The 14962-nt window shown below is 42.5% G+C and overlaps 1 long non-coding RNA gene across 1 annotated transcript; it reads left to right on the forward strand.

Annotated features, from left to right (window-relative positions):
* Positions 1-743: 743 nt before the first annotated feature.
* Positions 744-14588, forward strand: LOC116687742 (uncharacterized). Its single transcript, XR_004331622.1, has 3 exons — positions 744-928; positions 12430-12432; positions 14576-14588. It is a non-coding gene; the product is annotated as an uncharacterized LOC116687742 (long non-coding RNA).
* Positions 14589-14962: the final 374 nt, after the last annotated feature.

Below are 14962 nucleotides of genomic sequence, written 5' to 3' on the forward strand. Positions count from 1 at the left end.
ATCAGTCATTGGTGGGGGTGGTCTTTCTGGCAAATCCTGAGGTTCAAGGAATGGCAATGATGGTCCGTCGGTCCACCACTTTGGTCCAGACTGAATTATCTCAACATTTATGATTGGAAGTTCTGTTGAAGCATACTTGGCCTTTTAAGTTTTGTTTTGAGCTGGAATCACAACAATATCAGTGTTACTATAGTCTATATTGACGACATTTCATTTTGGGGATTGTTCAGGTGCCGCCGGAAATTGATGTTCCTAATGTGACTGACTGGGTGTCCGTCCCCTTCCTCTGTCTTTGTGTTGGCGTTCCAACCTCTGCTGGATTTCTGTGACTATGGTTACCTGGTCCTCAGATCTCTGCAGGGTAAATCCAGACAGCTAGCTAGACTATCTGTCCAATCGGAGTTTTCTGTTGCATGACAAAAGCTACTTTTGAACATACACATGTTCCACTAAAACAAGTTCTCTGCGGAAACTATTTACTGACAGTACCTAGGTAAGGACTACTAGCCAGTCAGAAGCAGAGTATGAGGGCCCTGACAGTACCTAGGTAAGGACTACTAGCCAGTCAGAAGCAGAGTATGAGGGTCCTGACAGTACCTAGGTAAGGACTACTAGCCAGTCAGAAGCAGAGTATGAGGGCCCTGACAGTACCTAGGTAAGGACTACTAGCCAGTCAGAAGCAGAGTATGAGGCCCTGACAGTACCTAGGTAAGGACTACTAGCCAGTCACAAGCAGAGTATGAGGGTCCTGACAGTACCTAGGTAAGGACTACTAGCCAGTCAGGAGCAGAGTATGAGGGCCCTGACAGTACCTAGGTAAGGACTACTAGCCAGTCAGAAGCAGAGTATGAGGGCGTGCTACGCTAGCAGCTAGCCGAGCATATAACGTGTTACATAGTGACACACGTTTGTCTCTAAAGTAAAGGCTGTAAATGGGGAGGGGGATTTTGGCTTTTTCACTTTGTAAACCTATACCTTGCACAAAAAAGATAAATAACACAATAAAGGAAAGTGAAGAAGCCAAAAGCAAGACATGAGCACTTTAAAATGTGCAGCTAAATAGCAGATTGTCTTCTGGAGGGCAGCGGGACAGCAGTGCATTGTGGTCCTTCTTAACAGTTTGCTTGGGTTATAACCTGCTGGTGCTGCTGTGGTCCCATAACTCAGCATCTGTCATCAAGAAAACCAAGGTGACACACATCTATCAACATCTCATATTAGAGGTGGCAGCAAGCTTAGACACAAAACACACACACACACACACACACACACATCCACACACACACACACACACACACACACACACAACACCACACACACACACACACACACACACACAAACACACACACACAGACCCTGACTGGTAAGCCATATTTTCTTTTGTGGCTTAACATCTACAACATGAGATAACAAAAGTAGTTCACTTTGTAGAGCTGCATGTAGTTATGTGCTGTATATTGTTGGGTAGTTTAATTTATAATTAAATGTAATATTTTTATAAACTACATGTGTGTTGTGTGCAAACATCTTACTGTCACTTGTAAAGTAACTTGTACCTAAAGCTGTCAGATGAATGTAGTGAAGTAAAAGTAGAATATTTCTCTCTGAAATATAGCGGAGTACAAGTAGAAAGTGGCATGAAAAGAGAAGACTCAGGTAAAGTACAAGTACCTCAACATTTAGACTCAAATGCAGTACTTGAGTAAATGCACTTAGTTACATTCTTCCACTGGTTAAAGACCTGTGTATGAACTATTTCCCTAATGCACAGATGTCGATATTTACTTTAAATAGCCTACGATACTGTTTGTGGGGCAAACAGTTAGAATTTGAATTTCCAGGTGATGTGGCCCTGTGACCAAATGTGAGTAAATTTGCTCGGTGGAGGCACCATACCCAATACAAACACTCCTGTGTTTTGGGACTCCCTAACAAACATGCTTTGCAGCATTTTTGGGCACCAATCCATTGCTTAATTAATTGGAAACAAGCACAGGGCCACTTTCAAGCTTATCGCCCATTTGTTGCAAAGGTGCTGAAGATAAAGTTTAGGCAAATAATGTATCAAATGCACTTTCACAATTGCCAATAATTGCCAGCGTGCAGGCTGAGCTGAAACAACACTACACACATATCACCTCTGTCTAAAGTATTTCATTGTCTTTCATAAAAAACCCAAACAGCTCCCACTGAGAAGCCTGACTGTTGCTATAAGCAGCTCGCTGCTGGATGCTTTGTGCACAGTAGCACAGCATCAGTGGTGGTGACGATGATCACAATGATGATGTCATCCTTGGCACAGCTACAGACTGAACAAGTTTTCAATAAAGGCCCATACAATTATCATTGACCCCCAAATGTTCTTTATAACAACGTTGGGCTGATGTCATCAGGAATGCACTAAAGATCACCTGCAAAACAAAGGGAAGGCAGTTTCTTTTCTTCTTCCAGAAGCCGTACAACAGAGATGAGATAGATTAGATAAATGTACATTTATATAATGTAATGTATGAGAAACAAATGTGAGAACTAACACTAGGGGAAAGATGATTACATGTATTCTTATTGTGGTCCTGTGTGATGCACAGGGGCTTATAGAGACGTGTGCATCAGATAATGACATCAGTTAACCTCCTTTCACTCCTTCTTCACTGTGTTGGATGCTAACATGTCATTATTGTTGCAGGTGTTTGGTCATAAACCGACGTACTGACAAAATAACATTTGGACATGATAATTTGCTCAGGATGAAATGTCACATGATGAAAATCATTGAAACTCTTTCTCTGGGGATCTTGAATGCCCATACAAGACTTCATTACAAGCCATCCAGTAGTTGCCGAAATATTTCAAACTGATCCAATATGGTTGCCATTCCGAGAACCACGTCTCTAGTGTGGCTAGAAACAAATATATACTGTCTATATAATGTATATGTACTGTGTGTGTGAATGCAAAACGTGCTAGAAGAAATATTCTATAGGGGAAGTACAGACACAAGTACTTTAAAAAAAACATAGAGTAGGTATGATTATGACACTACTGATGATGCTGAGTTTTGTATGTCTCTTTTTTGGGGGTTTTGAGGATTCAGGACTTTATGTTTACTCAATAATCCATTTCCACACCTAATTATTACTTAAGATCTTAAATTATATTTCATTTCACCAAGATAGGGAAGCACCCTTCAACAAACTTTAAATGTCAAATGTTGCTATTTAATCATTTATTGATAATTAATTTATAAAGAGAGGAAAATGTGAGGTTAACAACAGGATGAACAGATCCTCCCATTCACACACTCCCGTGTGTGTCCGTGTCTGCCTGAGAAGGAGGACACTGTGGGCAGATGTAACGGAGATTAACATGAAGGTCTCAGCACCAACTTTCCATCTGGACACCTCCCAGGAAAATGTTACCCTTCCTGGGGTAATTTAATCTTCTCCATCGCTCGGGGCCGGACCCAAGTGAGGGTTAATTCTTTCTGCACATTCACAGAAGAGGACAGGAGGAGGTGAGGAACAAAGGTGGAGAAAGATATGGGGGGGGGGGGGGGGGGGGGGTAGAGGGACATGGACACAGAGATGTAGAAGGAGGAAATGTAAGATAAGGTGGCAGACGTGCAGTCTGACCAAAGGATGATAGAAGCTGACGGAACATGTGAAAGAGAGGGGGCAGGAAATGGGGAAAATAAGAGGTGAAGGACATTGATGTCCAACCTCCTACGGTGTGTGGATCTCTGCAGTGGGTCCAGACTGATGGGAAATCTGCAAGGAGACTGGGTGAAGTACTGGAGCCCCTGACCTTGCCAGAGAGAAACCCCTCGCAGCAGGAGGTTGACAGAGAGGAAATGGACTGTGGGACCAGAGTGAGTTCAAGCCCGACAGGAGCCTGGAAAGAAACCTGGCCCGCTTCTTTCTCAGTCAATTAAGAAAACTACAGGAAGCCCTGAGACATGGGGGGAGACCCTAATTCTATAGGCTTTGTTTTTTGGACAGATGGTGATGATGGTTTTCAACATATCAGAATCAGAATCAGAATCAGAAATACTTTATTGATCCCCGAAGGGAAACTCTGTGTTGTAGTTGCACAATATTATAAATAGAGTAGAAATACAAGAAATAAAGAAATATAAGGAATTGGATACGTACGGTATTTACATAAAGGAATGTTATTATACATTATTTACATAATTCACATAATTAAGGATTTGAATGAGCACCAAATGACAGAGAGACAAAGTAGTACCAAGTACCTCGTGAACAAAGTGGAGCATTTAGAAGCCAAAGAGACAGATATTTCCCCCAGGAGTTGGTGGAGACCAAAATAGAGCTGAATGGAGAGTGAATATTGGAATACTGAATATTGGAACGCCAATGGTGCTCTTTGTCTGCCAACTTGTTACATTATGGCCATAAAAACAGATCGATGAAGCAAATCTTGCACGTGAAAACCGTGTTCAAAAGCACACACACTGCCAGTTTTGTACAGAGACTTTTCCTTTTTTCTAATTTTTTTAAACATAAAACCATTGTATTGAATCCAAACTGTACACACACAACATAATATAGAAGCCAACCTAAACATAGACTTTCCCTGCTTCATCCTGTATACTATAATATATATATATATATATATATATATATATATATATACATACTACCATACCTACAGGTCAGCTGTTTTACTGGCTGGGTCAAACAGCTGAAAAAAGGCAGCTGAACTTTTCCAGAGGTAAAATAGCTGAGCTTGCTCTCTGACCTGTGTGGTCAAACACAAGGTTACAGTATGCCTCCAGAGGAAGAGTTGAAGGAAAACAATAGGGCAACATCAGGTCAAAGTCCAAGCCGTGTACACGGCAAAAAACAGAACAAATGTTTTATTTAGTGTTATGATTTAGTTTGTTTTTCTTCTCAAAAAAAGTAAGAAATTGTTCCAGAGACCTGCAATATTCCACTTCTATATGACTCAGATTTGTTTTCAGAATCCTTGCGGGAAAGAAACCAACTATTGACCCGTTGAAACGTACCCATTCATGTTAAAGTTTAGGAGTAGCAAGTAAACAAAAAAGAAATGATTCCTTTCTGCTCAGAAACATGGGATTCATCAAGCCCACTTTGTATGTCACATGCAGACTCACTAGAACACATCACCCCCCGCCTGAGTATCTTCACCCACTGCTTGAGAATTACCTTAGCCTAGTCTCTCGTTGCCAGACCTTCCTCCTCAGCGGTGTGGAGGAGGGTCTGCGTAGTGCACACAGCATTCTGGGATGGGAGAAATACAAGCTCTGGTTTATTAAACTTTTTCTTTAAACCAATCACAATTGTCTTGGCTGGACGGAGTCACGGTGCCTCTGTAAAATAGCCTCTGGAAGGAACTTGTTTTGGTGGGACATTTCCAGTGTTCGTTCAAAGGCTGTTTTAGTCATGTAATAGAAAACTCCAATTAGACAGATAGTCAGCTAGCTGTCTGGATTTACCCTGCAGAGATCTGAGGACCAGGTAACCATAGTCCTCAGATTGGACAGATAGTCTAGCTAGCTGTCTGGATTTACCCTGCAGAGATCTGAGGACCAGGTAACCATAGTCCTCAGATTGGACAGATAGTCTAGCTAGCTGTCTGGATTTACCCTGCAGAGATCTGAGGACCAGGTAACCATAGTCCTCAGATTGGACAGATAGTCTAGCTAGCTGTCTGGATTTACCCTGCAGAGATCTGAGGACCAGGTAACCATAGTCCTCAGATTGGACAGATAGTCCAGCTAGCTGTCTGGATTTACCCTGCAGAGATCTGAGGACCAGGTAACCATAGTCCTCAGATTGGACAGATAGTCTAGCTAGCTGTCTGGATTTACCCTGCAGAGATCTAAGGACCAGGTAACTATAGTCCTCAGATTGGACAGATAGTCTAGCTAGCTGTATGGATTTACCTTGCAGAGACCTGAGGACCAGGTAACCATAGTCCTCAGATTGGACAGATAGTCTAGCTAGCTGTCTGGATTTACCCTGCAGAGATCTGAGGACCAGGTAACCATAGTCCTCAGATTGGACAGATAGTCTAGCTAGCTGTCTGGATTTACCCTGCAGAGATCTGAGGACCAGGTAACCATAGTCCTCAGATTGGACAGATAGTCTAGCTAGCTGTCTGGATTTACCCTGCAGAGATCTGAGGACCAGGTAACCATAGTCATCAGAAATCAGCCGCAGGTTAGAATTACAACACAAAGAAAGTGTAAGCTAACAGACATACCGCAGAATTTCCAGCGACAACAAAACAATCGCGGAAGTGGAAGTTCATGGATATAGACTACCCTTGCATAGGTGCTCCATATATTTTTCTAACAAGCCAATTGAGAGCAGCTTTTCCGGAGGGGAACATAAAGAATAGGTGCTAAAACAAAGCGCATCAGACAGAGGGTGAGTAATAGTATATACAGACAGACAGTAGGATGAAAACAATAGATTTTTCATACACTAAATCGCACAATAGCGTGTCAACATGTAGAAACCCAAAATACAAGTATGAACTGGAAAATGAGCCCAGATTTCTTCTCAGAGTTGTAAAATTGATATTTTTTGCAGCAGAGTCTGGAGTCGAGTTTAGTGTGCACACTGTGCAAATGCTGCTGAAAGAAGGAACCCTGTCCTCCATCCCGCCCTGACCGTGCAGTAGGACTGGCCCATAAATCAGTGTTGCCCTGGGGCAGGACGGGCTGTCTGCTGAGCTATCTGTCTCCCACAACGCAGCAGGAGGGTGATGTGCCGACGGTGATTTGACATCTGCTGGTGTCATGTTGGTGCTTGACCAACACCGTCTGCTGATCATAGCTCTTTTATCTTCACTTCCTTTCTTATCTACATCATCTTTATCTCTGCCTGTCAGTTCAACCATCTGTTTGGACCTGACTGTCTTTTTGCTTCACTGTCTGGCTCCTTCTCTACACTTTGTATTTATGTTTAAGATGAGATATCGTAACATTGGGCTGATCCCTGTGGGGTAACTTAGTCATGCAGTGGCAAAAGTAACAGCTGGAGGAAAAAGAGCAAAAGTAGAATACAAAAATAAGTAAATACAGGGGCTGACAGTAAAATCCTATCACATACACTTGTCAGAAATGTCAGAAATTACATTTTTTTTAATGTTTTGTATGCCTATTTGATCCAAAAGGCAGATACAAATGTAAATCAATCTCTCATGTGTTGTGTGTGCTTTTCACCTCTGAAAAGATGAAGGCAGCACAAACCCAAATCTAAGTCATTACAAAAGTAGCACAGAAACGTAGCCATCTTTTTCTGGTCATGGTTTTACCTCCTAGCATTACCCACGCCGGCCACAAGATGACGATAGACAGCAACAAATTGACCAGACACAGGTGGATTGCCTGCACTAGTTCATAGTTCGGAGTATTGCATGTTGTCTCATATAACTATTTAATAAAACAAATGCTGATGGGTTTAACAGCCCAGACGTACATTTAGCAACAAAAATTGATAAAGACATAAAATATGTGAATCAAAAACATATGGTCATTGGGGAGACTTATATGTAACATAGTCTATATCTTTGACATTCCACTTCCAGGATTGCTCTGGTGCCGCAGGAAATTCCGCCAGATGCATGTCTTTTCACCCATGTCCGTCCCCGTCCTCTGTCTCTGTGTTGACGTTCTAACCTCTGGAGGATTTCTGAGGACTATGGTTACCTGGTCCACAGATCTCTGCAGAGTGAATCCAGACTAGCCTAGCCTAGCTGGACTATCTGTCCAATCGGAGTTTTCTGTTGCATGACTACTGTTGCTGTGCTCTTGTCATCGTGTAAAGTGGTTGTGATTGGTGCCTCAATTTGGAGAACAGCCAGCAAGGCAACAATTTATGGAACTAATCTTAGTTTACTTAGCTAGCCAGCTGAATCTGATGACATCTCCCAGCATATGTCATTTCAGCCCGTTTCATGTTGTATGTCATAATTTGTCATTGTAAACTGTATATGTACCGTGTTAGTGCAGGGTTTGTTCCATGTTTCCATGTCTGTATTTGCCTAGGAAAGTTAAAAAAGTTGTGTGTGTGAAATCTACAACTAGGTGTCTTGTCAGGCCGTTCTTAAGTAAAAGTACTACAAACGTAATACCACACTGTAAAAATACTCTGTCAGGGGAGAGTTTTAAAACTCACCTGTTTGAATTATATTAAGGCTTAAAGTTCTGCATAATCAACAATGCTGCTTTGAGTGACAGGTGGCTGCCATTACAGGAGGAGAGTGTGGACTGTCGGCTTGACTCAGCCTGCCTCGGCGTCTGCATGCTCCACCTCTTCGCCTGTTTTTTAATTAGCTGATAATGCCAAGATGGCGACGGCCACAGCAACCGGGAGCAGCGCACTTTGAGCTTCGTTTGGCTCTTCAGCAACCTAAGGGTAATGTTATGGAGACTACATCCATATTTTATAGAGTCTATGGTTGCCACACATGGTCAAATGCAAGAGTGGGTAGATACATTCCAACACACTCCATAATTTAATAAAGGACCCAACAGTTCTAGTAGTACCTTCCCTAAAGGACTTATATTACATATTGTCTTTTCCCTAGTCGGCAGATTTATGCACGGTATATGTGTAGAGTTATCCACATTAAAACCATTTGCGGCTGTTTTCTTCATTAAATGTGTGATACATGAGTAAGAAACCCTGGCTTCTCTCCACAGTGAATACTGGGGGAATGAGAAAATAAGACACATTTGCTTGTTTGCGTCTCCTGCTCGCCTGCACGTTTTAAGTGCTTTAATTTCCTAGTCCTGTGCACCCTGAGCATTGTCTGCTGCTAATTGGTACTTTGGTTTGTATCAAAAGCGTAGCTGCTGTATGCATGCTCTAATAACAGCTTCCTTATACCCTGGTACTTTGCAGTGCACTTTTGTTGGTTTACAAAGCGCTGTTTGCCAAAGATGGTGGCCTTGAGGCAGCAGGAACGCTATGAATGAATAAAGAGCCATATTTAAACTCAGGTTATACTGCTGCCTGTACTCTGCCAGCACTGTGCAGCTTTTGAATGAAACAGTACAACAAGTCCAATACCATGCAGTACAATTGTAATTTGTTGCTGTGCTTCTCTGCCACTCCGAATTCATTGTTTTCTGTTTCTATCGAAGTTGTGTTGCTTGCTCAGTTTTCCGTATGGTAACAATAATGCAGGAAAAAACAGTCCACTTTTTGAAAGTGATGGATTGACTCAGGTAGATTGTTATAGAATGATTCATAATTTCTCTGCACTGTGAACTCAGTTTGACCATCACGTAGTTGTCTTAAGAGCTGCCAAACAGAAACAGAGTGGCAGAGTGTTTGTTTTTTGCACATGCTCATGCATACATTGATTAAAAACAGTACGCCATGACTCACCCCTAAAAGTCTACACTTTTTGTGATGTCTGTGAGTGATCAGCACACATGACAGGGAATATAAAACGTAATTGTCTGGTGCATTACGTTTTATACTCCTTGTCGTGTACGCTCACAAAAATCACAAAAAGTAGAAATGTTGAAATGAGCAATAATGTTACTGACAACACAAATAACAGAGTAGTCAAGTGTCCTCCTCAGCCAGCGGTCTGCCTGCACACACAAGTGCTTTTAAAGAGCAACTTAACAGATGCTGAAAGTCTTTTTTTCTCACCTCCAGTAGTTTAACTTGTCATCTTGCTGTAGTGATGCTGAATTGTACTCCAGGGTGTGTCTGTGCACCATGACATCACTGTCAGATGTGAGGGTGAGGTCAGAAGGTGCAACAGGAAGAGTCTTGACAGTACTAGGGCAGTGAAACACTGCTTTTTAGACAGTAACTACTGACCTAATGGCTCAAATGGTGGTCATTTGAGGAATTACTTTAAAAAAAATGTGTGTAAGGCTCAGTTCTTCTTTCTGGGTATGACTTGACCTGCAACTTTGACTTCAGACGTTACACATCGCACCCGCATTCTGTAATCCAGTGCTCACCCTGGGGCTTGGAAATATGTACACACATGTTCACAAACTGAGTGATGTGAAAAGAGGAGAGCACCCTGCTGGGAACAAAACATAAGGTATTATCAGGAATCTAGTCGATGACAATTCATGGGATTGCTCCGGTGCTGTCGGAAGATCCACCGGTTGTGCCTCATTTTCGGCCGGATGTCCGTCCCTGTCCTCTGTCTCTGTGTTGGTGTTCTAACCTCTGGTGGATTTCTGAGGACTATGGTTACCTGGTCCTCAGATCTCTGCAGGGTAAATCCAGACAGCTAGCTAGACTATCTGTCCAATCTGAGGACTATGGTTACCTGGTCCTCAGATCTCTGCAGGGTAAATCCAGACAGCTAGCTAGACTATCTGTCCAATCTGAGGACTATGGTTACCTGGTCCTCAGATCTCTGCAGGGTAAATGCAGACAGCTAGCTAGACTTCTGAGCGTACACATTGCTGCTTAGCACTGCCCAAGATGATTTCTGATTGGTTTGAAGAAATGCCAATAAACATGATGCTCATTTTTCTCCCATCCGAGAAAGCTTTGTGGACTAGCCAGACCCTCCTCCGCAGCGCTGTGGAGGAAGGTCTGGCTACGGTAGACTATCAGGAATCTAGTCACATCTGATCACAAATAAGCTCCGATGGGAACTTCACAATGAGGCACTGTGACACAAATACAGGCCACGTAACCCCCGGTCTTGAGTTGGTGGGAGAGTCTCATACATTAAACCGGAAACATCCCTAAAACACAGAGAGGGTAAAAAAATCTACTAAATTACAAGCACTGCGCTGAACGTCAGCCAAACAACAATAACACAGCACAATGTCACACAAATGGGCCAATTAGTGAGACCCCCCCCCCCCCACACTGTATCCCGTTGTGGCTGTGTGAACGCAGCCTGATAAAGACAAGATCAGATGATAAGGCCATAAGGGGGACAATACTCTTGAGTTTGGTCACTTTTACTCTATCATCTTGTTGTTTCGGTGGAACATCTCACAGGATCTGTACAAGTCAGAGATGTGCAACACTTGCTTTAAATGTAACGTCTTCCCACTCATGTTTTTCATGTTTCCTTGCCAGTCAGTGCACAGAGAGACGTTGTGTTTTGCTCTTTTGAGGTTCTGGCACCTTCTCTGATCAGAAAATGGTTTCCTTTTGTTGGTTTGATTTACCTGAAATGCCTCTGACAGCAGGTAGTGGTCCCTGCATGTGTCTGTGGGTGTGTGTGCGTGGGTGACACAGGTTCATGCAGACACTCGATGGGCTGTGTCTTATCAGAGGGGATATGGACAGACACACAACTTCACAGTTCCATTTTGCAATCTCCCAGATTGTGTTTCTCATTCATGAAACTTCAGCCTTCACATCCGACCATGGCAGATATTTCATTTTATAGATGATGCCTGGGAAGGAAATGGAAAACACAGCTGCACCCCATGACAAATTATTCTATTAATGTTCACATTTGAACATTATGATAATGAAACATGATATACAAATGGCATTATTAACATGCTAAGCTGTGTGTTTTTTATGTCTAAATGTATGTTGCTCTTGCTTTTGTTCTGGTTTTTGCATTTCAACACAACAAGGCATGTATGTATTTATGGATGCACATGTGTGTATGTGTATTGTATTGTTTGCTCCTATGTGCGTGTGTGCTACCAATATGCAGTATGGTAGTGTTGCAAACTGTGTGTGTTTCTGCCTGAGAAGATGCAGGGTTTGCTGCTCGGCACTGGTGTGTGGGAGGATGTGAGCAAACACGCTTGCCAGAGCACCCTCAATCAATGTAACCCCCCCAACTGTTGGCCCTCCACCTTCAGAAGACCTTTTACATACAAGCCAGTGGAATATCTGTTCCAAATGCTCATTATCCTATCCGTTCTTCGCTAAAGAAAATTAGCAAAAGACCCGGGGCAAGGGATACGAGTTGGGGCGTTAACACTCCCACTGAACAGATTGATCGTTAAAAAAGCTTGCTGTAAAGTAGAGTGTAAACAGTCATTACCCCGGGCCGTGATTGAGTCATCATTTTCACAGGGATCTGAAGAGATATTAGGCGGAAGTCTGGCATATTTAAAGTCAATCCCTGGTTACAGTGAAAACAAATCTGCAAAAAAAAGTGGTAAATTCTGTAGCACACACACACACACACACACACACACACACACACACACACACACCACACACACACACACACACACACACACACACTACAAAGTGTTCATCATCAAGACCATGCATGCCCTGATGTATACAGTCATTTAATATGAGTTGCTGCAGGCGGCAGCTTACTTGAAGGGAAGAGCGCTGATTTAAAAAGAAAGGTTGCCATCCCGTTAGATGTAATGTATAACTGAGTGGCGTAAGATGCATGGTAAACTTGAAACTACTGTTTATAAGTTCCTCAAACACAGGCTGCTTTGTGAGGGAGTCGCTCGTCGAGCTCAGCTGCTTCACTTCGTTACATTTAACACGGTGAAGGTAAAGATTACAGATTCATTCATTCCTCACATTACTGCAGCTACACGGCAAACAGAAAGTGATCCACCAGAGCTGCAAACGCGGAACTTTTTCTGTACACTTGTTTTTTGGCTGAAAACAATTTCTACAATTTTTACACACTATTATTGGTGTGTTTTTCCTGCGCTAACATACAAACTAATCCTGTCAATTAACAGTTCCACAGCGATGGCGAAATGTTACTGCTTTGTGTAGAGAAGCAGCATTTGTGTGTGTGTGTGTGTGTGTGTGTGTGTGTGTGTGTGTGTGTGTGTGTGTTTAGAATTACAATATTATATATATAATATTATGTTCTTATATATAATTATGATACAAACTCATTATTGTGCTGGTGGAGAAAAAATGAAATGTCATGTGTGTTACAGATGCATCAACTTTCTGATAGATATTGTTGTATTTGTTGACTATGGCGGCTGGACAGTAAGAGGAAAATGTTTAAAAATAATTACAAAACAACAAATTAAAAAATGATGTCATCTGACACAATAAAAATGATGGGTACAAAAACAGGGTTTCGAAAAGTGATGGGTAGAGAAGTATTAGTTATACTGTTTACTATGGAACAGTGCCATTTTATGATAATGAGTTATGATTTGCAATTGTTTATGGTCCATAAAATATGTATGTAGACAAGCACAGGTGTAATTAAAAACGGAAATTAACGACCCACTAAAAAAGCCTATTGGCATCAAAAATCCATAAAAACAGTTTAGGTCAACAGTTAGTCAACAGGCTCTCTGTAATCTGTACTACCAAAGAGCATTCAATTAATCAAATATAAAACCTTTTTAAAGGCTAATAGTCTGTAGCAGTGTGCATCCTTGGCTTGTAAACAGGCGTCAGGCCCGGGATGATGTCAGGCCGAGAGCTGGAAGAGTGGGTTATTCTGCCTCCACTCTGTGAACTCAAAGATAGCAAGAGATGGAGAGATTCAGCAGGGCAACAGAATGGCCACTCATTCACTCCAATCAGGGCGGAAAATCGAGAGACAAGAGACCCCTTCCCTGCTGGACACACACACACACACACACACACACACACACACACACACACACACACACACACCAACACACACACACACACACCCTGAGCATGACTGGCTTCCTGTGGCCCTGGCAGCAGTTGAAAGTGGTCGGTGGGATCAGACGAAACGAGTCGGGCCTCTATTGTAACAGATGACTAGAAGAGCCGTGTCACCAGCGCTCTGAAGCTCCCCCGCCACTCCGCTGAGGGCTGGGCGGAGCTTGTCAAAAGATGAGCTCATGTGCGTGGCGGTTGCTCTTGTTGTCATTATTTACTGCTGGTGTCTGGTTGCGCTGACATGCAGATTCTTTGTGGACAGAAGCAAAGAAGCATCAGAAACCATGACCAAGTCCGACAGCCACCAATGTATCTGTCACAGTCAGAAGCCATTACTGTCAAGTTCGCCTCATCCTTTAGAAGTTAGAGGCCCCTATTGTTCTCTGCTCCGAGATACATACTGATGCTTCGACTGACGGAGTAAATCATGTTAGGCCATTGCAGTTTTTAGCTCTGACCATTACATGCCGCGTCAGTATGTCTGTCACTCCCAGAAAAATTAAAAACCAACATTACTGTGCATGAGCTGAACAGATGTAGCTTACAGCTTAGGTCTACATCGTTTTAAATAGGTTGCAGGTTGCAGGGACAGATGGGTTGAAATTGTATGCAGTGTGTGGACTGTGTGTGTAAATTGTGTTTTATAGACTATGTGGCAACTTGAGTGACGTCATACAAAAATAGGCTACAAATAATTTGGATCTGCGTAGGACGATTATTGAAAATAAAGTTTGAGGGCCATGCAAACTATGGAAGATCTCGGAAGAAGCAACAAAGCGGGAAGATGCTCAAAGATAGTTTTAAAACACGGCAGAAACCCAAGGAAAAGGAGAGTTTTGGCCACTGTACACTACCTGCCTAGCAACAAACGGCTGACAGACATAGTTAGCGTCCAGCTGGTGAACATAGTGGAGAATTTAGCAGCTAAAATACAAGACGTTTTCCTTAGGAGTTGGTGGAGAGCATATCAGAGCTAAAACAGAGCTAACATTGGACTTGCATTCAGAAACACAACACCAAATGAATGCCAAAGCTGCTTTGTATATGTGCAATGTGTAATTAAGTTACCTGCTGGTATACAAAAGAGTAAATGTGTTTGCATCTTGTGGTTGTGCCCCCAAGTGGCCAAAAACTCAAAAAAACAACCTGTAATAGAGAGTTTTTGGCCACTGCTTTTAATATGGTTGCAGCTGCAGCGGTTGTAGCATTATTAAGTCATTTTCAGCGAAAAAATACAATACGCACTGCGTAGCCTGTAACGTGAATTTCTTAGTCAGGATCACTGCGTAGCCTCCAACGTGTGTTTCTTGAAGTTGGAATCATGGCGAAAGGAGGAGATGACAGCACTTAGGACATTCAT

This window comes from Etheostoma spectabile, chromosome 1 (genome assembly GCF_008692095.1).
Source record: "Etheostoma spectabile isolate EspeVRDwgs_2016 chromosome 1, UIUC_Espe_1.0, whole genome shotgun sequence".
In the NCBI taxonomy this organism is placed as follows: domain Eukaryota; kingdom Metazoa; phylum Chordata; class Actinopteri; order Perciformes; family Percidae; genus Etheostoma; species Etheostoma spectabile.